Genomic DNA, 26468 nt, shown 5'->3' with positions numbered 1-26468 from the left:
TTTCAAGATGGCAACCATGGCTGGCTGGAACATGAAATCCTAATAAGAAGGCTCCAACTGCAGTACAAAACGCTGAACTTAGATGCTTTTAGCTCTCCCACTTTCAGTCACTCAATGCCCGCTGATGGCCCAAGTGTTAAGAGCCTTGTTAAAATGGAGCTATTAGCCTTTTCCTCCATAAATGCAGGAGGCTTACTGTCTGCATTCAGTGTTTCATACATTAATACGTATTCCTATTCTGGCACTGCCAGAATCAGCAGTTTTATAAAGCAATACACTAAGAGGCCATTTAAAACCCCCTTCCCCCTTTACAGATTAATGGCAGAGGGGAAGATTTAATGCCTTTTCAAACATTTTTAACAATTCATTAAAAAGAAAAGAATAAATCACATGAGGCTTTCTGCAAATGTCTGATTATAAAAAGAGGAAACAGAAACGAAAATTAACATGTTTTTCACGTTCTACAGGTTACAGTACACTTCTGTCAATCTTGTAATTTATGCACAATACCTCAGTTTCACTGAAGAGATTTAAAAACTGCTGTGATGGAAATGTTGTGTAAGTTGTAATAAGACTTATTCACCTGTATATAATGTTTTTTATGTACAATATATCTTTAGATCCTTTACAAAAGCCATGTACAATGCAAACATATATACAATTTTAAGCTACTAGAGAGGAGTTTTAGGAATTATTTTAGATCAGCAGTGTTATGCTGAGACTGCACCCTAGTACTCCAAGGCAATGTTAGTAACAAGCCAACCTACCATTAAATGAAAAACCTATTTAGAATGGACCTTTGGCTAAATGCTTTTAATCTGAATCAAAATTGTAAGGAGTCCTTAAGGAGTTGATAGGTTCCAAAAAACAATCATCTCTGATTTGAAATGACCACAGCTGTAACAGTGCCTTACTCAGGGCTAGAGAAAAAAATCACTGGCCTAGATTCCAAAAAGAGGGCAGCAGACTAATTGGTTTAGATCATTTGGTTCCTTTTACCACCAGTAAAAGTAAGGTGTGTTTTATACAGAGAGTGCAAAGACTCAGTCATTTATGTTTTTCTCATGCTTCTACTTTAAACAGTTTGGTAATTTCCCTTAAATAACGGGCCATTCTGGTGACAGACAAGCCTTGACCTTCTTGTTGTTTTGGAGGAAAAACAAAGGAAATCAAAGAATTTTATGCTTTAACTTACCGAGCACAAAAATCATACAAAATACCATTTACCTGCATGACACTGAATGGACAATTAGGTATGTAAAGTGACAAGATATTTATCGGATTAATGATTCTAAAGCAAAATGCAAGTTCAACTTGATTATTTTTAAGCTTGCTAAGTGAGACAACACTCAGTTAATGTACAAGTAACATGAAATGACTAAGAATATACAGGGTGTTTACCAAGAAAAACATATGCAGTCACCAGTAAGTAAAAAGTACTCACATTATGTGTGACAACCTGAAAACATCAATTTTCTGATTGTTACTTGCAGAGAAAATAAAATCAGGTGCCTCCTGCCAATTCTGTTTGTCTATGTGCTGTGAGATAGTTACCATAGAAACTACAATTCTGGATACAATTTTACAAATTTGGCTCCACATAGCTGATAAGTCTCTGCACCCTGTGAAAACTGTCCAATAAGCTCAAAGAGCAAACTCTGGCTCTGTGTCTTTAATTAAAATACTCAGCTACCCCTTCTCATTTCCTTTCTCCATCTGTCTGCACAGCAGTAAAGATGTTATAGCACAAAATTAAAAGTAAAACGGCTTCTAAAAGAAGATACTGACCTGATGAAAAGATGAAGGAAAAAAGTTACGGCACTGGAAATATCTGCCTAGTTACATTTTTATTTAAGTGCTAGACATGGCATTAGCAATGGACCTATACTCTCTTTACAACTAGCTACACTAATTATTGGCTTCACAGACTAATTACACATGTGTCTGGAGGTGGGGGGGAGGGGCATTTTAATTAGAGCAGTACCTGCAGAGCCGCTCTAATTAAAATGGCTCACCGTCATGTGCATTAAGTCCCTCCATATTTGAAAATGGACATGGGATGCTTTATCTAAAGCTCATTTGATGAGGTTTAGATAAGGTGCTCCAGTGGCTATTTTGAAATGCTTTGGGACTTAATACATGCGAGAGTGAGGAGAGGCTGGAGCATTTTAATTAGAATGTGAACGCGCATGTCTATAGGCACCCTATGACACTAACTTAAAAGATTAAGAATCACCCCCTCAAGGCATTCTCAGTGCACAGTAAGTTTCCACATATTTGCAGGCCTACATATTATTTTCATTAGTAAACAACAATGTACTGTTCAAAGTAAGCATTATTAGAGTCAAGATAACACGTTAGCTGAGTTGCAGGTAAGCACTGAGGTACTTATATTTGTGGAGATGCAAAATAGTTTAAGTCAGTGAGGGCCAACCTTTTTTGGCAGGTGGGCCACACATTAGCCCTCACTCTCCCCAGGTACTGTTTCTTTTCCCTGCTTGATCTACTGCCCTTCTTTCTGCTACCTGCCCTGTTGGCACTGTGCTGCCTGCCCCCTCCCCAGTCTATGTGGCACATGCAGAGGCTCCCCATGTCACTTATGACATCTGTGCTGCAGATTGGTTACCACTGGTTTAGGATATTTTACACTGGAGAAGACAGTGCAGGACTTTTGAGGAATTTAACTCAGGAAAGTAAACAGAGATCATGCTGGTAGATGAAATTCACAGTTGATTAAAGTATGGTAAAGCACAGTGGAGAGAATGATCTTAGACACTCAAAATGAGTTTCAAATCAGCTATATCACCTTTGAAAAAAGGACCAAACCGTCATTGTGGATAGCTCTCTGAAGACCCCTTCTGAATATACAGAAGCAATCAAAAGTAGCAAGCAAAATATTAGCTTGTGAAAGGAATAGGATAAAGAATAATACAGAAAATGTAATAATGCCATTATGCAAATCAATGGGGTGTCCTTAACTAGAGCACTGTACTCATGTCCACTTCCATCTAAAGGAGAGTATTGTAGAAATGGGCACAAAAAGAAAGAAGAAAAGAAAAGAAATGACTGAGAGCAAGTGAAGAGAAACTGAAAAGGTCAAAACTTTTAAGAGAAGAGACTGGCGTTGGAGGACACCTATACTCTCAGCATACAAGAGGGGGGCACAACTCAGTGCTACAAAGTCTCACTGAGGCCAAAACTTAGTAAAATTAGAACAAGAACACGTTTGGATGTTTGTATGATATTCAGCATCACATTAATAATGACTGTAAAGTGTCTGAAAGTTTAGAAGGGACATAAGCCCCTGTTCTCATATCAGCAGTTTAAACTGTATTTCCCCACTTTGAAGTTCTGGGACTTGTTTTTCTAAAGCTTACAGCAACAGCCCAGCTGATGGGATATCAGACGAAATAGATTCCCAGTCCAATCTTGTATTGCATCCGCATATAACTGTGCATTATTGGCCAGGGTTTCCTATGTGCAACTGGGAGACTTTTTATGTATAAACTAGCGAGTTGCCCGTCAAGAACGATGGAGAGAGGGTGGGTGGGGGGAAGCTTGCTAACCCTAACCCCCCCCGCCACCATATCCCAGGAATGGGGGGAGGAAAGCTTGCCCAGTGATCCCACCCATCCCCCTCTGCTAGCACCCCACGCCACCGCTGCCTTTCAGGAGTGGGGTGGGGGGAGGAGGGAGAAGCTTGCCCTGCTATCCCCTCTGTCCCCCTCTGCCAGCACCCCACACTGCCACCACCTCCAAGGAGTAGGGCTGGGGGACAGGGACAAGGACAATGGCGCTGGCCTCATTTCCCCGCTCTGTCCCCTCCATCCATTTCATCATGGCGGTGCTCTGCCACGTCACCACTACCTCCCATCTGTAATGCTCTTGGAGCACTCTGGTTTTTTTAGTAACCAATCAGAGTGCTCCAAGAGTATTATGGATAGACAGACAGACAGACTAAGCCCTTTATTATATTAGAATATAAGGAGTAAAGCATGTAGAGAGAACCAAACCAGAGAACAAATATCTTCCATCAGCAGTGGGCCTGTTTCCAGAATGATAAGGTACCACTCACCCTACACCACTGAAGGCGTCATAAATTGACTGTTAATTGGGGCATTTGGAAATTCTTCATAGGATTTACCTACAAACAGAACTGGTACCCCAGAAAAATAGCCTGTTGTAAGCATATCTATATAATTAGTATCTTTCTTGCTGTTTAAGCATCATTTTCCTCCACTAATAATTTCCATTAGCAAACAAGGTTTCAGCAATAAAAATAATTCACTTTCAGAAAAGGCTGTGATACTACTACATCCTTTCATCAAAATAATGCTAATTTAGCCAAGGAAGCAATGAATAAAAAAGATGGAGAGGTCGGTAGGCACTCAGCCTCACCATAATTTTAGATCAACAGATTTTAGATCAACTTCAGCACAGAAAGTGCTGTGATATGTTGCAGTAGCAGAGCATGGTCTTTTCCTAACTTCTATGGACAGGCAGAATCTGAATTTGTTTTCACGACAAAGGTTGTAAAAAGAGCCGTACTAAATGTGCTGTAATTCAATCCAGAAAGATGAAAAGAGCAAGTGAGTGTAATGAAAAAAAGAGATGTGCAGGTGTAAATGTAAGCTATGGCCCCTGTCAAATATAATAACTGTACAGTACTTTAGCTGAGGCTTCTAATAGGAGGAAATGATAGGCTAGCTGCAAATCATCTCTCAAATCTGCCAATTCTCTATAAGAAAACTGCCCAGAAAAACAAAATTATGTGAATATGTCCATGTAGACCAAATCTGAGAACACAAGTCTTCCATCAGCAGAGGGTCTGCTCCAGAATCATTGGTGAATGTGTTATGAATTAACTATTAAACGGGATCTTTGGAAAATCTTCTCCATAGGATTTACCTCCAAATCAGAGCTGGTACCCCATAAAAATAGCCTGTTATAAGTAGACAAATTATTTCTTTCATACTGGGGGTGAGACTACTTTGAAAATAGCATGATAAGAGGTTAAAGAGTCTTATTTCTTTTCCTCAGGACAGAGTTGATTTCATGTCTCCTAATCCATGCTTGCCTTTACATGCAGTGAACAAACCAACAGTCTAAGTCTAGGGCTAAGAAATCTCACTGGTCAGGAAACACTTGGCCTAAGGGCAGTGTGCACTTCTGGTGTTGGTTGGGTAGTTTTCATGCAACTGCACGCAAACCTTAAAAAAACCTGTGTTTAAACAAGAGGCCATTCCTTAGAATATAAGCTCTGAGGGGAGCGCACTGTCTTTTTATATGTTTATGCATAGCCCAATATGTGTGGTCTCAGTCCATGATCGGGGCCCGTAGGTGCTGCCACAATATAAATAGATAATAGTTCTCTCCCAGTAACTCTCCTGTCCTTTGTGTGGAAGGGTTTGCTCTGGGTGACATTCTGATTCTCTCTAGGGGGTCTACCTTGTCTGCTAGGTAGGCCCTGAGTTTCCTGGTGAGTGACTGGAGTGTTTTGCTACCTCCTTCCAGCTTGTATCCCAAATGGTACTGAAATCCAACATAATACAGTACTGATGCTGAGTAAAGACTAAAACTTCCATTTCACAACAGTATCAGAGAGTGCAATGACACAGGCCGCTCCAAGGTTGTGTGGGGAAGGAAATATCAGACATATTAGGAAGTGGGCAATGATCTTATTTCTTACAGCATGTACATCAGGTATTTTGTTTAAGGTCACACACAGAACATTTTTACCATTTTTCCAGGGACCAAATTTCTTCAAAATCTGATTAAGATTTTTCATTTTGCTACAAAAATAGTTGGAAGTCACAAGTTTCACATAGCTTGCTCTTTTTGAAAACTAATAATACATTCTAGGTTGAAACCTTGCTTGGTAGATTTCACATCTTGTACTTTTATTAGATCATTCTTATTCTTAACATCTCCGTTTGCCCTTTGAACAGTTTCATTTTGGGATTTTGGGAAAGGATTCTTCTTGTACGAAATCAAAAGAATTAAACACGCTTCCACTAATCATACCCTCCCCCCCCCCCCCCACTAACATGAAGCAAAAGTCCTATTTTGCATACAGAATGCAAAATAAATTAAAATCAGGCACGGTGCCTAGTGGTTGGGGGCAGAAAGAACTGATCTTAGGTCCCCTCTACATGTTACATATAAGGCATAACTAACCAGGTAATCAGGCCTTAAACTGTGATCTAGCTACACATTCACCAATTAATGGCGTGATAAAACAATAGAGCAATAAGCTACAAAGTTATTCCACAAAAAATGTGGAATAACTTTGTCGCTTAGTTTAATCACACCATTAATTGAACCTGTGGCCAAGTGCTCCCCTGTGGCTGGGAGCCCCATCAACTGAGGAGCTCCCAGGCATAGGGGTGCACCACATGCTGCCAGCCCCACAGCTGACAAGGCTGGCAGTGTTGTCATCTGTGGGGTTTGCAGCCAGGAGAATGCTGCTCTCCCTCTCCCCACCCCCAACCATGTGAGTCTCTTTGGCTGCAGGGTTCTCGGCAGAGGCAGCATCTTCAGCTGCAGGGCCCACAACAGGGGCAGCAGGAAGAACGCTGCCACCGCTGTGAGCCCTGCAGGACTTGCAGCAGGGTCAGTGTGGGGAAGGCTGCCACCACTGCAAGCCCTGCACTTAATGAGGCTCACAGTGACAGTAGCATTCTCCCCACTGTGAAGGCCACACCTCATGAGACCCGCTGCACGGGATGCCGGTGCAGAGTTTTCCCTGCTGCCAGCCCTGCTCATGGGGTGTTCATAGTCAGGGCAACTTTCCTGCATTGCCTCTGCTGTGAGCTCTGCAGAGATCTGTCAGCTGTGGGGCTTACAGCCATGGAAGCCAGTGCAAGGGAGCCCAAGATAATGATCCGAGGCTCCTCCTGCTCCAGCAATGAGGTGTGCTGAGGTCTAATGCATGATCCACACAATCGTGCCTCCTGCCATGCCATGCATGCAGGACATAAGGCATGATTATGTGGAGCACACATTAGATCCCATTGTGATTTTACCTACATGTGTAGAGGACCCCTTAGTTATATATGTCTAATTCTACTGGCCCTAATTGAGTCATGCTGAATTTATACCTACCTAAGCGAGATGAGAATCTGGGATTATCTTCTCAACTTTTTAACTGATTCACTATGTGGCTTCAAGAAAAGCACTCAACTTTGTTCATTACAGTGTATTCTACAAAATATGGCATAATGCAACACACGCTAGGGGGACGTCAGACTTAGCAGGCAGGTTAAGCGCATGAGTTGCACAGACTTCCAGTAAGATTTGTGCTCCCACATCACTTAGCTTTGCAAAAGTCACCTACCACCCAAGACTGTTGGATGCAAGGCAGGAGGATGCAGGATTTTACAAAACAAGGTGTAGAAGTAGTGACCCGCATGGCAGGGGTAACTGCATCTCTGGCTCCCAGCGTCCCCTCACCCCATCTGGGCCAGCAGACCATGCTACAGCAGCAGTTGGGGCCATCCCCTTCCCCCTTGGCTCTTGGTACTCATTTGCTTTGCCTCCATGCTCAGTGGTGTGTCTTCTCCCTTCCCCTGCCATCTACCCCATCTTCAGTGCTGCCACTGAACACGGAGTGGAAGGATGGGGGTGTTGAGAGTGGGTGATACTTACTTGCAAAAAAATGTCTGTAGCTACTACTCCTACAGTATGGTTTGGAAGGCAGGTATGGTCATGCCACTGTACCCCCTCTGGATTTGCCCCTGGAAGGCAGGGTACAAGCAAGGCACATGATATTGCAGGGGTAGGTAATGTTTTTTGATCGGAGTGCCAAGAAACCCACAATGTCTACCTTGGAAGGCGCCGAGTGCCGACATGCCAGAGCCCGGAGCAGCTGTTTGCAGCCTCCCAGCTGGAGCCTGCCCAGGGAGCCCAGTCTGCTTGCAGCAGGGCTTGCAGCCTCCTAGCCACCTGCTGGGAGCAGCTTGGGCTCTGTGGCTGGCAGCAGCTGCTTAAGAGCCTGGGCCGGCAGTGGTGTGCCGAACAAAATGGCCTTGTGTCCCATGCTCAGCACGCGTGCCGGGGATTGCTGACCTCTGTGATATTGCTTTGCTGATCTATACATTTCTTATTATTATGTATTAAAAGGCTTGTTTCAGATGCCTATCTGAGCTCTCCTCACCAAGCTTTCTTCTTTTGTCTGTGCGCACTGCTAAGTAAATCACATAGGTTGAGAGTCAACATGCAAAATAGCCATGATAAGTGGAACTTGCCCTTTGACCTACAGGTTGCTGCTCTCCTGGGACACACTTGGGTTTTGTTTTCAATTAGGTGAGAACAGAGAAAAACTGAAAGGGTAAAAATGGATTTGTCTTCATCCACCCCTTGATGTTTTGTGCACTGGTGACAAATCAAACCTTATCCATTGTATCTTCCGCAATTTAACGGTCACACAGCTCCAGTGACTGGAAATAAAATAAAGAACTCTGGACATTTTGACACCTGAATTTATTTATTTGTGCATTTGTTCTTCACATGGGAAGAAACAACGTTTTGCAGGAAAGTGAACTGAGTGAACTTAAGGAGGTTGACAATGTAGTCTAAAGGGTCTTTTCCATCCCTTCATGCTATGATAGCCTAATTACTCTACCCTTCAAAACCTTCAGTATTCACATAGAAAACATGTTTTCCTCCATTCACCGTTTTATTTTTTAAATCAAAAGGTAAAAATTAAAAATTCTAACAATGTCCATGGTTCAAAAGAATTTTTCTGATGTTTTCCTTACATAGAGAAAGAGGGAGGTATTTTGCTTTCCTGGATTTGCAATGGAAGTTGAAACAGTGATTTTGCGTTATTATAACACTCATCATTTCTCCCTCTAATTTGGATGGTTTTTAATAAAGCTCCATTGATTCTACTGAAAGAAATCCCTCCTGGCAAAAGCAGAACACACACGCTGATTGCTAAATATGCAGCAATTATCATATTCAGCAGCACACTTTAATATCTTATTTATAGATGTATCTATCTATAATTTGCTTTAATTAAGTTGCATTGATTTTAATGACAGAAGCAGTCCTCAAAGAAGGGGCTAGTGTTATATGATCCCATCAATATTGCTCTACCATTGTTTGGATGTAGGATAGCATCTTCAATATTTCTCCTTTGAATACTGAGTTGTTCTTTTCTTTTTAAAAGTGGCTACCATGGCAAGCCCAAATGACGTTCAATGGAGAATCTTAAAATCACCTTTGAGATGATCACTTTATTTCCCTATTGCATGCCAAGCTTAAATACAGCTCTGGAGACGGAAGAACAAAAAATGCCTCTTGTGAGCTCATGGAACTGCAGTTCGATTTTTGATGAATTTCTTGCATTTCTGCTTTATTTTTGAAGTTTTGGATATTACCTTCCTGCAGAAATTTTTGGAGTGCAATTTTATACAAGTTCTGAAGTTATGGTGTGAGGTTGTGAGAGCTACATGTGGGGTGGAAAGGCAGCTAATACTGAACATGATCCTCTTGTGAGCTGAGAATGGTGAGTCAAGGACTTGGGAAGCCGATCCAACAAACAGCACCCAGTAGGTTGACCCCCTGGTCCTGTGGCTACTCAGTGTCACTGATTCATGGTCAGAAACCCATTCATTTTTTAAAGGTATGTTCTATGGGCTCTTTCTCACCAAGGCATTCTGGCCTGTTACAGCAAGCCATTTAATTTTAAACATGCTTGTACTTCCACCAGCTTCTAGCTCAGCCTTTGGGATGTTTCTGGGAAGAATTTTATACTTTTAAAATTATATCCAAACATCAAAAAAAACTGTAAAGAAAAGCAAGAGGAGGTATGACTCTGGTTCTAAGTAAATTCTCTCAAGTTCTTGATACTGCAGAGCATTCAAAACTCTGGCCCCAACTCAGCAAAGGATGTAGATGCTGACAACAGTGCCTGTCATAAGGTTAATTGCATCAGATTCTATTTGGAAGAATCCTAAGGGGAGAAATACACCTGCACTTCTTTTTGGACTCATCATCTTTTTTGAGCCAAAATATTCAACAAAGCAGGAGATGCATATACATGCACGTACACTACCTATCTTCTACCAATATGTAACTGCTTTTTAGCAGTGATGAGCTTTATGTCCAGTGGATCCTCATGAACTATACCAGTTTAGACCTATTATAGACCTGGCTCAAATACTTTCAGAATAGAAACTACTTTGGAATATCCATATAACCTCACCTAACATGATTTCAGTGCATCACCCCTCACTTCCTGTCTTTGTATTTTTTCAAGAGATCAAAAATATGCGCTAGTTTTCTAAATCACTTCTTCATTTTTAATACACCTATACTAAGCTTAGAAGAATTATCTGTATTAGAATGCAAGGGCATGAACTCAAAGAAGGAATTCCAAGACAGCTATGCTGGTGCATTTTCAGTTTCTGGTCATCATTTTTCATTCACTGATTACTGCTATAAGTGTTGATTAATAGTTATGTTCATGCTGCTAGAATGCATTTCCCTTGGGTGAGGAAAACATCCTCGTACAAAGAAAAAAATAATAATCACATCATCCTTCCTTGTCCCCATAAAAACGCAGAGACATGCACATCCGAGTTACTGATGATCTTGGTTGGTGGTTTTGAACAGCTTCACTTAAAAGATCAACCATACACAGTCAGAGCACTAATTTGTTAATCAGGTTGCTAGACAATTAAGTGTCCTTAATCTCCTGATCTCTCCCTTTTGTGGGGGAAAAAAGGAGAGATAAACAATGGGGCTTAGCAGTGTGGCTGATATATTCTGTTTATCAGTATCCCTCTTCCCTATTTGACCACCACCATGAAGCATCAATGACAACAGAGCATCAACCTGGAATTAAATAGGGCTGATTATCTTATTATTTATTTCCCCCCCTCAGCAATGCCCTAGCTCTTATTCATGGATGTGAAGTAATCATTTAGATTTATATATACAGAGAAAAATGCTTTACAAAGGCAATAGACTGAGGGAACACAAACACAGATGGAACCTTTAAAAGGGAAACAGGCTGTTTCTATACATTGGCTGTATTTAAAAAGGTGGCAAATGCCTTAGCTCAATAGAAAATATGCTCTCAGTTTTTTTCTATATCCCCAATGCCAGGCATAGAGAAACAGCAGAGACTGAGGTGAAGTTATTCAAGACAAAGCTTGATAGTTTTTTAGTATGGAGTGGATATTATGTTCTGTGAACCTCTGCTCAAGGATCCCCTGCTCCCTGCTCCCAAATGACTGCCGGTTTTCTGTGTCCATGCTAAATGAGATCATTTCCTGGCCTGTGTCTTTCTCTGTGGGTGGCTTCTCTTTCCATTAATCCTATAATGTGTTTTTGTTAATTCTATCTCTTAATTGTCCTTAATGAACAGCAGATTGGTGATACCCTTACTCTCAAACTTACTCTCAGTTAAGCCAGAAAAGCAAACACAGGCCTTTTAACTAATAATAGACTAACTTAAAAAAGAAAAAGGTACATATCACACCACTATTGTTTTTTCCTAAGCCAGTAGGTGCTTAAGATGGTGCATTTTGATGACTTAAACATAAAACTAGTCAGTGCAATTAGTCTCTTCTTATTCATGGAGGTGAAGTAAGGATTTAGATTTATATACAGAGAAGGCAGAGTTGCTTTTATAAAAGGCAACAGACCAAGGGAATACAAATACAGATGAGAACTTTAAAAAGGAAACAGGCTGTTTCTATATAGGGGCTGTGCTTAAAAAGGTGGCAACTGCCTTAGTCAGTAGAAAACATACTCTCATCTTCCACAGAAAGAGAACCATTTAACTTGTGAAGGAAATTTTTTTGCCCGAGATCTTTCTTTGTAAACTGTGAGCCATTCTCCCTTTCAGACTCACCTTAAAACCAACTCTTTGCCTTAGCCTATGATTGAAAGTAAGCTCCTTTTTGCTCCTCCCTAGTCTTGCATTCTTTGCTTTTCCCCTCACTGTAATTAGTTTACAAGACTACTTATCCAAATGATTACCGCTTTTAAATTACAGTCTTCTTTTCTTTTACTCCAGTTCATCATCGCGCATCATTTTGCCTTGCTATCTGTATCCCCAGTTCTATAAAGCATTTTCTCATTATGTTATCTCTTAATATAAAGCATTCTGAATTACTTTATGAGAGACACTGTATGAAGTAAATTGAATTGAATTTTCTTTCAAAAGTCATGGGCTTTCAAAATCTTTCTCCAGCTAAGTCAGCAGAGTGCTCAGTACCCATGCCAATATGCAATGGCTGCTGTGTATAATACGGACACAAGCTTGTCTTTTTTGCTAAGAAAAATGGTAATAAATATCCTGGCAGAAACTGGAGAGCATCTCAAGATGAATTTACATTCATTATGGGGATGGCAAACTAAAGACCCCAGTCCATTTCTGTAGCTTTAATGATCAGAACTGGATTCTGATGTTTTACCGTATCCGCCTGCACCCGGCGTTGATGCTGGGTGCGGAGGTGGTTTGTGTGGAGATGGTGGGAAATAACAGGGCATGGAACAAAATTGCAGAGGAAGTGGTGGAAACAGACAGTGAAAAGGTTCCTCCAGGCAGGCAGCTTCACAGGGGAGAGAGAGCGCCTTTCATTGTCTATAAATCTCGCCTTGCTGGAGGTCAAGAGTTAGAAGGGGTAGCCCAGAGGCAACAAATCTCTATTGTATTATTACATTTTAACCACGTAACTACTGTAGAAAACTGCACTGCTTTAATGGACAAAAAGGAGGAAGAGGGGGGAAAAGACAGAACAAAGAAAACCTTAAAGAAGTGGGGAGAAGGCCCCTTCACAAAAATGTCCTCCCCTAAAAACAGCTTACATCATAGAAAACAACAAACTGTCAATCATGTATGTAAAATTTAATCCCAGCTCCTCGTATTGTGGTTTAATACCACACCGGCAGAGTATTCTTTGAATCTTAATGGCTAGCGTGTAGCACAGAGTATTAAAACCACCTTAATCCTGTTAAACATAGGTGTGACTAAAGAGAGGTTCTCCCTCAGTGGGATTATGACAAAAGCTTTCCACGCTGCAAGTTAAATATGGTTAAAACAATCCCCAAACTGGATTAATACTCAGCAAACTACATCAGCATATGCTGGCTTTCCATATGCTCTGGCATCAGGCTCTTTCCAGTCTTGTGATACCAGTCTATAAATGCTAAAGACACAGATCCTCATGCATATAACTGCTGGTGGGTGGTGACCTGCCTTGCTTGCTGATACTAATTTAGCAGTTGGTATAGTTTCTCTGTGATCTGGCACTGTCTGTTGTTTGCGGGTACCAGATGGATACCAGATGGGTAATTGTGGGCAACACCTTCTCTGTGTTCTACTCCCCAAATCATTGCCTACAGGGTTAGTCTTGTCAGTTAGTGGACTCCTAAATGGCACTTCAAAGCAGTACTCTGAAAAACCCCAACACCTGTTGCTCACTTCTAATGACCCTAAAAAATGTTATAGGCATACTTTCCTTTAACCAGGAGTTACCAGGCATGTGCCAGGAAATATAACCTTGCAGCAGCTTGCAGATATCAAACTCACTCCTGGCTAACAGTACCTAAAGAAGCCAGCACCTCAACTACTAATGTCGGTACTGAAAGTGAAATATAATCAATATCTTCTTTTTCTGTGATAGCGCCACAATATAGAAGTTCAGCGCTATAGCAGGGCAGCTTCCAAACAGTAGTTTTAGTGGCAAAATGGAATAAGAAGAAAACAAAAACTTCAAGTGCCTTTGAAAGGCATTAAGGGATATCTCAATGCTGAGCATAAAGCATGAAGAATAAATGAGAAAAAGTGGTGGAAGAGGTCTGGTATATGTATTCATTTTTTATTTGTCTTTCAAGACATTGACCTGGTTCTCAGCTGGAAAAAAAACAGGAAGGTTAACTGGTAACTTTAAGTGTTGCTTACAAAAGTTCATTCCAACACTATTTTGTAAGATTTTTTTAAGAAGCAGGAAACAAAGTTAATTTAGGAAAATACAGGAGCAGTCTCTTAAATTATCTATACACTACAGTAGAATGCTGTATGTGGAAAAATATAGCTGACTTCAAAGCATATTCCCCACCCCCCAACTTGCTTCATGAAGAAGTTATGATAAACAGGTTATGTGTTTCCTAAGGTTACCATGGAAACTCTTTCTTTTCAGGCCATCATTTACAAAGGTAAAATTTGCATTCAAATATGATGGAACTTGATTTTTTTTTTGTTAGACTTGAGTGGGGTCATGCTACAAAACAGTATAGCTATTATCACAGATTCCAGAACATATGTGGAAGAAAAAAATCTATTAATCCATATAAACTGTAATTGGTCACCAAGGTGTTTAATTGCTAACTTGACAGGTATCTTCCTGATAAGTTAACAGAAATACTTTCAAAATTAACTTCTAGTGCAAATAAAAGTGTCAACATTAAACCACACTGGTTGGTAGCTACCAACCAGCGTTGTGTTCGTTCCATGTGCAATCAATCTGCAGCAAAGCCTGAATTTAGGTTGTCAGAATGGTTTTGTTTTGACGAAGGCAGAATTGAGACCATAAGACCCAGTCATAAGTTACACAAGTTCATCATATATTTGAAGGACGGGCTGTAAAATTATCTTGAATGTCTTCAATGCAATTCAAGTAAGTGTACCCATAAAATACAATCAATATTGTGAGAACTCCTCCAGATCAGGTCAGGTTCTCCTTACCTTGCTTTGAGTAAGCAAACATGAAAAGGGGGTTCTTCTACTGACTTCACTGGAGTCATGATATCACCCTGGATCTTTATCCACTGCTGCAACATATTCTTGGGAAAACCTTAATTATATAACACTATCTACTCCATTTTCTGATCTTACCAGCCTCCATGACCCAAAGTAACTCCTCTCACAGTAATTAATATGCTTTCAATAAGCTACAGGTTGGCACATACAATAGCCTACTTAGCATATGAATATGTTGTATAATAATTCAATATGTTGAATATAGTGTATAATAATTTTAATAGTCACTATTTTCAACCCAGCAAATACGCAGCTGAAGGGACTAAGAGTAGAACAATGTATTCACTACCAATAAATGCAGTAAACAGAATTTCAGTGGAAATCCTGAAATGTCTCTGTCTTCCCAGTCACACACACTGGATACAAGTAGTTTTCATACAAAAGTGAACGTTCTATAGTAACAAATCTGTGGTGATGTGAAACTTAAGGGTTATTACTATACATTTGGGTTATCTGGTAACAGAGAACTCATACCCTCTTGCTTCAAAAGCACAGAACTTGAGTTCTGGGAGAACGTCATTTGGTGTTACTAAGTATGGGACTCGTACCAAATACTTCAGCATTAATGACTCCATCATTAAGGGGCAGTGAGGCACGTACATGGTAACTGGATTATTACTTTATTTACATCTCTTGAATCTTAAAAGGTAACAATGCAAATTGTAGCATTGCTTGCCAAATCAATAAACAAAGTATAGCTGAACAGCAAGTGTCATAAAAAAAAGACAAAGCTTCATTCAACGCTGAAGCTGATTCTGTAGAGCAGATTGCTTTGAGTAAGCATCTTATCAGAATCCTTTTTTTTTTTGTACTTGGAAATTCAAAAATACAAAGCCTGAGGAAAATCCAATTTATAAAAGTGTACAAGCACCCTAGAAAAGATTTAAAAATTAGAAATGCAAACAAAATGGAACTGACTCTGAACCTTCGCAGAGCTCTTTAACACAGAACATTCATTAGATAGAATGCTTTTTAATTAGATCACATTTTCAGCAATAAGAAAGGGGTCAGTGCTCCTTTTTCCAAGTTCTCTTGACAATAGAGTTGATCACAGAGATGTGGGCTGAAAGTTGAAAAAGAGAACAGGCCTCAGACAGAATAGCTAAGCTTGAGTAATGCATAAACCTGACCTGGTAAATGGAGGTTTCTTTTTCCCATATTTTGTGTTGTATTTTAATGTAGTCTTCATATTAGATTACCATCTACAACACAGACCTTAGACTAGGAACTAATAAAGTTATCTTTCCAATCTCTCAGTGTCTGAGCCAGTGACTTTATTTTTCATTTTAAATAATTATAACAATGTTGCCTGTTTGTTGAGAAAAATAAAGCCTTTATATATTCACAGATAATTGCTTATACACAACACCCAGCCATACATCCTAATTACTTTTCACATCTTAGCTGTGAAGAAATCTTGAACTTTTCATATTCTGCCTGACAATAATGTAGCCAGAACACCTTCAAAGCTCTGCCATGACTCCAGTAGCATATGATGCAACTTAACAAGCAGTTCTACTAATGCATTTTACAGTATGCATTTTCTTTTGTGAAACTGTAAAAAAACATCTTTTACAGTTTATCCTGCAACAGTGAAAAAAATCTACATATATAGCTGCACAGAAAAGGTCATATTATAGTCACATATTATTTCAAATGGCTTCAATCACTCAGTTAACCATAGCTAGAGAGCCCTTACAAATAAGAGCTGTACTTGGGAACAGACTCAGTGGAACTGCAGCTCTGCATAACCCTAACTCATTTTAACTTCTACCATATTTTGTAAGATCTGCGTAACTGCAGTGTGCTGCTGCACTGAGGTTATTCTGAAAGCTGCTTTCAGTTCCTCTCAGTAAGCAACATTTTACACTCTTTATACAAAACTCCTCTAGAGTTCAGTGCAAGTTTTCCAGGATGTGGACTAACATATCTAAGAACCACGGCTTTGTTGATTTCCCCTCAATTCTGCAGTAATCACATACAGTATTGTCTAAGTTTGAGGATTGTTTTTTAAAGGTAATTTGACAAATTAGTTTCCTATAAAAACAGACACACATACTAGACAGATTAATCTCTAAAAATGCAAGAGAAAGCCCAAGTTATGAAAACTTATTTAATATAATGAGAGTTTTAATATTAAAAGCAAGATTTTCTGCAGTTTGCTATCATGTTTGACCCTTGATTTTGGTCTCCCAAATCTCAATCTAGGAAAGTACTTAAGCCTGTGCTTTTTTTCAAGCACAGAAGCAGTCCCATTGATTTCACTGGGATCACTAGACAAGTCACGTGCTTATAGATAAATGCCCTTCTGATCAGTGTCTCTTTTCAGAAGTTAGAGCAAACCTCTTACTAATGGCCTGAGGAAGGGGAGGTCAGTTTTAAAAAGAAATCTACTTTTTGTCTCCATTGTAGTCGGAGTCATGAGCAGCTGTATTTGATCCTGTGGTATGTGGGGAATTGACTTGCTGGAGGTCACCAGCTGAGCTGTCATGCAGAAGTACATTTCAGTGAGGTGAAGGGAACATTCGAAGGGAGAAATATTAGCTTTGGCAACCTCTCATGAAGATTGAGTGTTAAAACCTCAATCCACTTCCCTTTCCCCATGATTCGTGGGCTTTCACATATGAGGCCAACCTGAGGTTTGGGATAACTGTATGCATGTATTTATCTGTATGCACACACACATACGGAGTGTTTTATAGTTAAGCCAGCAGGTGGGCTGAAAACGGTGAGAGTTGAATTAGAGACATCTTGCCAAAGATCAAGCAATTCTCAAAGAGCCAGCCACCTTACCATTCAGGCTAACATTGTTATTGCAGCCACAAATGCAAACTGACAAATACATATAGATCCAAGCTTTAAAATAACTATTTTCGCATGCAGAGTACTGTGCACCCAGTAACTAGATTGGCACACACAGATGTCTGGTTGAGCACACAAGTATTCACCATGTCCCCTGATCAACTCAATCACCAATCAGAGGTTTGTTTCTGACATCCCATAAACATTTTGGCAAAGTAGGTCAGTTCATAGTTAGAAGAGATGTAAAATGAAGAACCCAAAAGGTTTTATAATACATCAAAATGACCTGCAGCAGTTAGCACTCATGATTTTATGATACTACGCTCAAGTTCCTAGCTTGGGAGATATCAGAAGACCCTTCACTACCATCAAGAAACATGACCGGTACAGCATGTGTTAACATATATTAAGTAGACCGAACAAGGAGTAACAGTCTCAAGTTGCAGCAAGGGAAGTTTAGGTTAGATATTAGGAAGAAATTTCTCACTAGGAAGGTAGTAAAACACTGGAATAAGTTGCCCACACAGGTGGTGGAAGCTCCATCCTTTGGGGTTTTCAAAACCCAGTTAGACACAGCTTTGGCTGGGATGATCTAATTGGGGTTGGTCCTGCTTTGAGCAGGGGTTGGACTAGACCTCCTGAGGTCCCTCCCAGCCCTAACTTTTTATGATTCTAAGTTTTCCTGAGTGAACAGGGAGCTCTTAAAGATGACTCCATCCAAATATACTAGACTTTGCTGATGTGTCAAAGTAGTAGACTTGGTAGGGCAGTAAGCAAAGAAAATAACCAATATGATTTACTTTTTTTTAATTTAAATCACTTATTTTAATGAAAGAAGAGAAAAGCAGTAAGCTTTTCCCCTTTTTAAATATTATAAAAAGCAATGACTTCATTAGGCAAATTTCAGAATAAGCTACAATATGTATTACATGAACTCAAAATATATTTTAAGCCATAAATGGGATCCAGTGGATTTAATTAAGATAGTATGTTGCAGCAGTGCTTCCCTTTGCAAAAAGAGTAGCTTTGCAAAGAGTACTTCTTTAAAGTAGTTAGTGGAGTCACTCAAACTTAGGAGCAGTAACAAAGTTGTATTTGGCTGTCTTTAATGGTGCTTTTTAGAATAGCTTATTTTCACATGAAGTTTGGCTGAGATTTCTCCATACACATTCTCCAAAGACCCAAAATATCAGAATCTAACTGCTCAGTTAGAGCAGATGGCATTATGTTTCAGAACTAATCCAATCTGAAACTTTCACAGACCAGGCAGAAGAGAAACACTGACCAAAGGAGAGTTCTCAATTGGCTGACTAATCATAGTAGGAAACAGTACAAAGGAAGTTCATGTCATTTTAGAGCCCATTAAACTTCTAATCTTAAAAGTCAAACACAACTTAATATGAGGTTTGAATCTTCATTAGTTGATATGATGCTTTTCAACAGCACATACACAAATATTTCTGTATGCTAGTCTTCAAAATTGCTTTACTGATTTATTTTTTAAGTTAGATGTATCCAATTAAACTAAATATAACCAATGCATCAGCAGGCTTTCAGAAAGTCTGGAAGTCATAGTGATTTCTGCTGTAGTTTCACATAGTATATAAAATTGTCATTTCTCCCATTGCGCTCGAAGACAGGAATGTTATTATTCTAGAAGTTGGAATTTTGGTTTTCACTCATAATCCAACACAAACGTTTGTGGGTTTTGGGAACCTAACCTATTCTAAACCTAACATCCTGAAGCTGGAATTAATTGCTCATTAAAAGCACAAAGAACTCCTTTTTCACTCCATAGCAAGTACAGAACCTTTTGACATAATATGGAAAAATAATGCAGTACTCAACCTTCTTTTTTTCTCTGCTTGATTTTGAGGTTTGGATCTGTGCCAGACGTACAATAAACTGCTTGGCCTTTAACATGAACAAGCATGATTCTTCCTTTTTTATTCTTAACTGGGTACTGACAAAACTTAGTACATCACAAATTTGTTTCAACCAAATCCAGTTGGCAGATAGCACATTAAGCTCCACAGCAGACATTTGACAGCAGATCAGATAGCAAAAGACAGGGCCTTTTCCCTAAAGTTATTTATCAACAAATATATCTGACTAGCCTATAATGATGGAAAAAGGTATAAGATCTATTGCATTTGAGATATTATACAGAAAAACATCAGGCTGCCAAAGCTGCCTACATGTAAAAAACGCACACACTTTTAATAGTTCGTGGAGAAAGCAACGTGTCCTCGCTGAGGCATTAGCCAGTTAGCAGTAGCTTTAATCGGCTCTCTGACAGAAGTTACAACCATGGAGGCACAGAATGTTTGGATTTGGTCTGGTCTTCAGACTCTCTCAATGGTGTAAAGTGGAGGATAGTAGGTCTAGGGTAGCCTACACTCCTCCATACTCTTGTTTAGGCATACCTGCTGAAGGTCTTGGTATGCTCTATCCTGACCAAAATGATAAAGTGACTCGCATGCTGCAATGTTTGGATTCTGACCCCTGGGTTTGACTTGGATTCTGAAAACAGCATTACTAAACTATGAATTGGTTAGATTCAGAATTGACATTTCTGCAGTATCAGAAACTCAGCTCTCAGATACAGGTTCTATCTAAGAGAATGATTACATCATATTCTGGCATGGGAAACCAGGAGGAGAAAGAAGAGAGCAGGGAGTAGGCTTTGTTATTAGAAACAGCTTACTATCTTTCTGTGAAAGCCCCATTGCTATATTCATTTGACTTACGATGCTCAGACTGTATACACAGAATGGTTTTATCTCATTGTTTAGCGTCTATGTGCCTACCCTTCAAGTTAGTGAGGAAGACAAGAATGTTTTCTACCAACAATTTGAAGAAGAGAGTGAGAAAACTCACAGAAATAAGACCATTATAATACTTGGCAACTTCAATGCAAAAGTTGGATACAGTTTTAAGAATCGGTCTGATATTTTGGGCAAACACAGAATTGTTTCATATAAATGAAAATGGCCAGTCAGTGTTAGAACCTTGTACAAGTCAAAATCTATGTCTTATGAACACCTACTTTGCTGGGAAAATCATAAGATAGACATTGTGGAAACATCCAAAATCAGGGTACTGGCACCAATTAGACCTAGTACTGACCAGGTGTAACCACCTGAAAGAAATCCTGAGTACAAGGTCTTATCACAGTGTTGACTGTGGCACTGACCATGTGGTAGTCTGCTGTAAAGTCAGAATCTATGTAAAAAAGTTCTACTGTAGCAAAACTACCAGTTGTCCTCAGACAGACATCAGCCAAAATAAGTTATGTACAATGCTGCTGTAACAGCATTTGGCAAAAAATGCAAAAAAAATACAGACTGGCTTGAAGAGCACTCCGAAACCCTTCTATCACTGACTGACAACACAAGGATAGTGTTAACCAACTATAACATATCTCCTAACACCATAACCCTGGAAAATCCTGAAAAGGCTTGAAGAAAAAAAGCAAAAGGAGGCTAAAAGGTGTGCCCAAGATTATTTGCTGAAACTCTGTAATGATATTCAGAAAGTAGCCGATGCAAATGAAAGCTGTGGAATGTACAAAGGCATCAAATGAACAACTGGTCCAGTCAAGAAAAAAACAGCTCTGCTGAAAGATTTAGACGGAAATGTCATTATTAATAAACAAAAACAACTCAAGCATTGGCTTGAACACTATGGAATTCTGTACTCCAGTAAGACTAAAATCAAACATGAAAAGCTTGAAGGATTATCATAGTTCATAGTTATGATGGATTTGGACAATGAGACTATATTAGAATATTTGCAGAAAGCCATTAAAAATTGATCCCTTGGAACAAGGCATCCAGCAACAACTGCTTGCCTGCTGAAATCTAAAAATGTGCCAACGATGAATTCCTTCAAAAGCTTCATAAAGTAAAGCTTCATGCTGCTCTGTTGGAAAGAGGAAGTGGTACCATAAGATTTCAAAGATGCTCAGTTTGTACAATTATGCAAAAACAAAGGGGACAGAGGCAACTGTGACAACTATGTAGGTATCTCCCTGTTGAACTTTGTCAGGAAAAAATATCACTTGCATCATGCTACCTAGGCTGCAATCTGTAAGTGAAGGAATCTATCCTGAAAGTCAATGTAGTTTTTGCTCAGGACACTCCACCATTGATATGATATTTTCAGTCAAGCAACTACAAAAGAAGTGTGGAGAAAAACAAATACCACTGTACATAGCCTTCATCGATCTGACAAAGGCCTTCAATACAGTCAACAGACAGGGTCTTTTTACTGTTCTGAAGAAACTCAGTTGTCCCCCTGCAAACTGTTGAACATCATTACATTGAGGTATGAAGGCAACTGCAGTGTATGAAAACAGAGAATCAAAGGCCTTTGACACCACAAGTGGGGTGAAACAGGGTGTGTCTTAGCCTTCATGCTTTAACAACATTTAATTCCTGCTTCTTCATGCATTCAAGGACAGCAATGATGGCATCTATCTTTGAACCAGACCAGATGGAGGCTTATTTAACATTGCAAAGTTTAGAGTGAAAACCAAGGTGAAAAAATTGGCTCATAGAGATTTTCTGTTTGTGGATGACACAGTTTTGGTTGCCCACAGTGAATCTTCCCTGCAACATCGGTTGGGTAGATTTTCTGAGTCATGCAAGAGTTTTGTGATGGTAATTAGTCTCAAGAAGATTGTGATCAAGTACCAAGGGGTGGAAGAACCAATACCTGACTTCTTTCCAGGTGCGATATTAATGTTCATTAATGCACCTTAGTTACTGCACATTTAGTTTATTACTTGCTTAGTGAAATACTAAGTGAATGTGCAGCACCTGGAGTGCCAGCACACAGTTATTTTATGATGCTTACTGCACATTAGCCTAATAACACTGTGCAGGAGGTTATTAGCACGATTTTAACCACCACAATACTGCACAGTGTTATTAGGCTAATACGCAATAAGCGTCTTGTGTAGACATGCCCTCTGGAGGGTAAATATTTTGGTGTTGTTGACAGTTTTTGCTACTTCAGTTCTATGCTCAGCAGGAATCTTCACCTTCAGACTGAACTGACTAACAGAACTGGAAAATCAGCTAAGAATTTTGGCTATTACAAAAACATAGATGGAATAATAGCAAACTATCAACTAAGGTGAAGATGTGAATCTATGAGACTTACGTGCTGTCATCCCTGCTTTATGGTTCAGAAACATGGACTACATATGCTAGGCACATCAAAAGACTGAACCACTTTCACATAAGATGTCTGCGTAAGGATCCTGAAAATAAAGTGGGAAGTCAAAATATCAAAGACAGAGGTACTGGTGCATGCAGGACTGACACTTAGAAACCATTATCAAGAAGAGGAGGTTGCAATGGATTGACCGTGTCAAGAGAATGGGAAGAGACCGTATCTGCCAAGAATATTATATATAGAAAGATCCAAGACAGTTTTAGAGGAGTCACCCTCTATGGCAGTACCACAATGTGTGCAAAAATGATATGAAGTTGTTCAACAATGATGTAGAAAGTTGGGAGAAGCATTCAGAATCCCATTCAATCTGGCACTGAATGCAGCTCACTATGAAGCAGCTGTGATCCAGAAGATAGAAGCAAAGCAAGAAAAAAGAAAGCAACATGATATAAACTTGGATTCCAACTCAGACGATATATGGATCTGTAAAATTTGTAACAAGCTGTGTCGTTCTTGAATTGGACTTGTCAGCTTAAAATGGATTCATTAGGCATCTGACTAGACCTCTACGTGTACACCATGATTCAGAGGATTAGTGGTTGCCTACTACATTGAGTCCTCAAAGGAACGTGAGAAAAAGGAGAAGGAATGAGACAACACAGTAAAGGACAGAAATGAAGTTTTAAGTAAAAAGGCCGGTACCAAATCTTTGAGACTATTTAAATACATTGATAAATATTTTAATAATTCTTAATACATTTAAACTGTCCCTATCAAATGCACTCACCCATGCTTTCTAGACTTGATTGAAAATTCCTTCTTTTTCCTCATTTTTATCTTTTTATTTCCCTGTTTCAGTAAAGCAACTGGGAAACAGCCCCTTTATGGTGATATCACTGTAATTCCCTCCAACACCTGAATGCCAATTCTAAGTTCTTCTTGCTCATCTCTTAACAAAGTTTTCTTAGGGTCTGAAATGACAGCCCAGTGTGAAGCCAGTGGAAATCTATCCATTGATGCCAATGGTCTTGGCTCTTAAAGCACTATTTTTCATGCAAATCTGTTTTGTCTCACTTGCTGAACTATTAGGACCTACACATAGGAGCGCACACATTTTTTGTCATGAGAATCAATACATTCCAGTCAGACACCCAAAATTTTACCAGCAGGCTTAAATCTTTTCACACATCATATTAAAAACAAAACAACAGGTATCCTTTTCTTCCTGGCTAATATTTGTGTTGTATCATCATCATCCTCTCTCCTTCATTAACTCGGACTAGAAGTAAAAGATATTTTGCTTTAAGCTTTATGAATTTGGCTTACTGTTTTTTCTCCAAGTCCTAAATTGGAGGGCAAAAAAGACTGAACAAAAGCAAAACCAAACAGCAAACCAGAAAAATAGAACAACTCTGGAAAGAGATTTAAAAGTTCAGGCAAGATAGCACAAACTGTGCCATCTATATGTATCTCTTTATTTAGACTAAACTGAATTATTCAGTTGTTTCTTAGAAAAAGAAAAAAAACAGACTGAGAAGAAGGAAAAGCAGAAAGAGAGTGAAGGAACAAGAGAGCAAAAATGTATCCCACAACAAATAAGAACAGAACAGAACTGGAAAAAAAGCTGGGGGGTGCAAAGACAGAATAGCCAGGGGTGGGGGCGGGGTGGTAAAGACAGAATAGCAGGCCTATTTAAAATGAATTTGTGACCTTATTTTTAAAACATTTATGGATCCCAATTGTCTGTCCTGAGATCATTTTCTCCTACAATGCCAGCTTTTCAGCCAGCTCTGCACTTTAACTTGATTTATCCAATTTTTTAAAAAGCAGATTGTTAGAAATACCCCTTCTATCAGAAATTCTGTCCCATTAGAGTGTCAGCTAAAGGCCACTTGTCAATGTCAGCTTTATCAGATAGAAATGTGCCTCATGAGCTTTCTGATATTTTTGGAGGACAAAACCTAGTGTCCATTTCTGAGCCTGTTGATTTGCCATGGATAGTGTCTTCTTAAGTTATCTTATGTTATTTTTACAACTTATCTGAATGTTTCATGAGATAGTGTATGGTTGTTATAGCAGTTGCTGTATATTAGTGAGATATCTTACAGGAAAACTGACTGACAAAAGCATAGGAAGAACTTATCTAGCACTAAAATTAGAGAGAAAGGCCCTCCTCTTCTCCAGCTGCAGCTCCCCTGGTGACAATCTCCTGTGGGAAGGAGAAAAGCCCATACCAGCAGGATTTCCTCCTCCTCAGTTGTCTGCAACCTCTTTTGGGGAGAGACTTAATATACTGGAGACTACAGTAAGTATTTATTTATTTACTATTATGCAATTAGTCATCAGCTTGTCTTCTTACTGATGAGCAAAGGTGGAGGAAATCAGCTGTTATTCAATCTGTGTTACTACAATGCTGTCAGAGGTCAGTAGTTTGAGGTAGAAAAACTGATATTGCTTATGTAGTATATTGAGAGCTTTCCTGGAAAGACATTGTTGTGACAATTGTTTACTTTTTAGTTACTTGATGCCTTTTGTTTTCATTTCTTCTTCTTCTTCCTAAAGCTACGGTTACAGCCCCTATATTTAGGTTTCTTTCTTTCTTTTTAAGTAATATCTGTCCCAAATCAGAAGGACATTCAAGAAATTCAAAACAAGTGTTAAGAGAAAGGGAGGTGTGGCTGTTTTCTCTTTGTGGACTGGAATATGGGGCTATATCACAATGGGAATAGAGGAGTTGATAAAGACAGTCTCATATTTTCCCCAACTGTGAACTGTCATAGAAGGGTAGGCATTAGTAGATCAGGCCTCTGATTTTAACTGGAAGAACTATTAAGATGTGGTAACTAAGTTCAGAATATTAAAGTTATCCAAAGTAAAGGTCAGACTTCAGAATAGATAGTATATGCTGCTCTTCTTCTCAACAAAAATGGGTTAAAAATTCACGCCTTTGAAGGAGAAAGAGAACTATCCTGATGACTCTAATATTAATCAATTTAAGACCAAGAGCTTTAAAGCTCTCTTGGGTGTTTTGATTAAGGACGTCTTGCCTCACAGGAAAAGTGAAGCTTTGGAAATTGGTAATCTTTGGGCATTACACCTAATAGAAAGGCTTAAAAGGGATTACCCATAAGGGACCTTCATGAATCTGAAGAAACTATATTGGACCATAAATCTGAACTTCCTCTGAGGGGTAATAAAGCTTTACCATTTTCAGATAAGAAGAAGAAACTGCCAGTACGCATTCGGTACGTAACTGGCCTAGTCTGTAATATCTACCAGGACATTGATTATTTCTTTAGTCTCAGCCTTGGATAGACTAAATCATTTTATTTAATATTATAAGTTGGGTTGTAAAAAATTACAAGAAAAGGAGGAGAAACTATAGAGATACCCACACTTGGCACATAACATTCAAAATAACAGATTAAAGTTAACTGCTTTAAGGAATCAGTTCTTTTGCTGGGGGTGATGTTTTTGGTAATTAACTCAGAATTACTTATATAAAAATAATTTTTCTGAGCTAATTAACATATATACCTGTTAATTTATCTAAAATATCATTATTTTGTAAACACATACATTTATGTTTAAATCCATGTTTTTCTAGGATTGTTTCTGAAGAAATTAAGCATGGGTATTAGAAGATTTAAATTTTCTATTCAAACTTGTAAGTTTGAAAGTCTGGAACAATTGAGGTGCTGAT

General features: G+C 39.2%; 1 protein-coding gene across 3 annotated transcripts in view; it reads right to left on the bottom strand.

The window, feature by feature from the left end:
* Positions 1-26468, bottom strand: part of PARD3B (par-3 family cell polarity regulator beta) — a 765403-nt gene that overhangs the window by 44985 nt on the left and 693950 nt on the right. The gene's annotated exons all lie outside the window — the stretch shown is intronic.

Source organism: Crocodylus siamensis, chromosome 4 (genome assembly GCF_052110815.1).
Source record: "Crocodylus siamensis isolate JL-2025a chromosome 4, ASM5211081v1, whole genome shotgun sequence".
NCBI lineage: Eukaryota > Metazoa > Chordata > Crocodylia > Crocodylidae > Crocodylus > Crocodylus siamensis.
The sequence above is the reverse complement of the archived record's forward strand: the minus strand, read 5'-3'. Positions and strand labels throughout refer to the sequence as shown.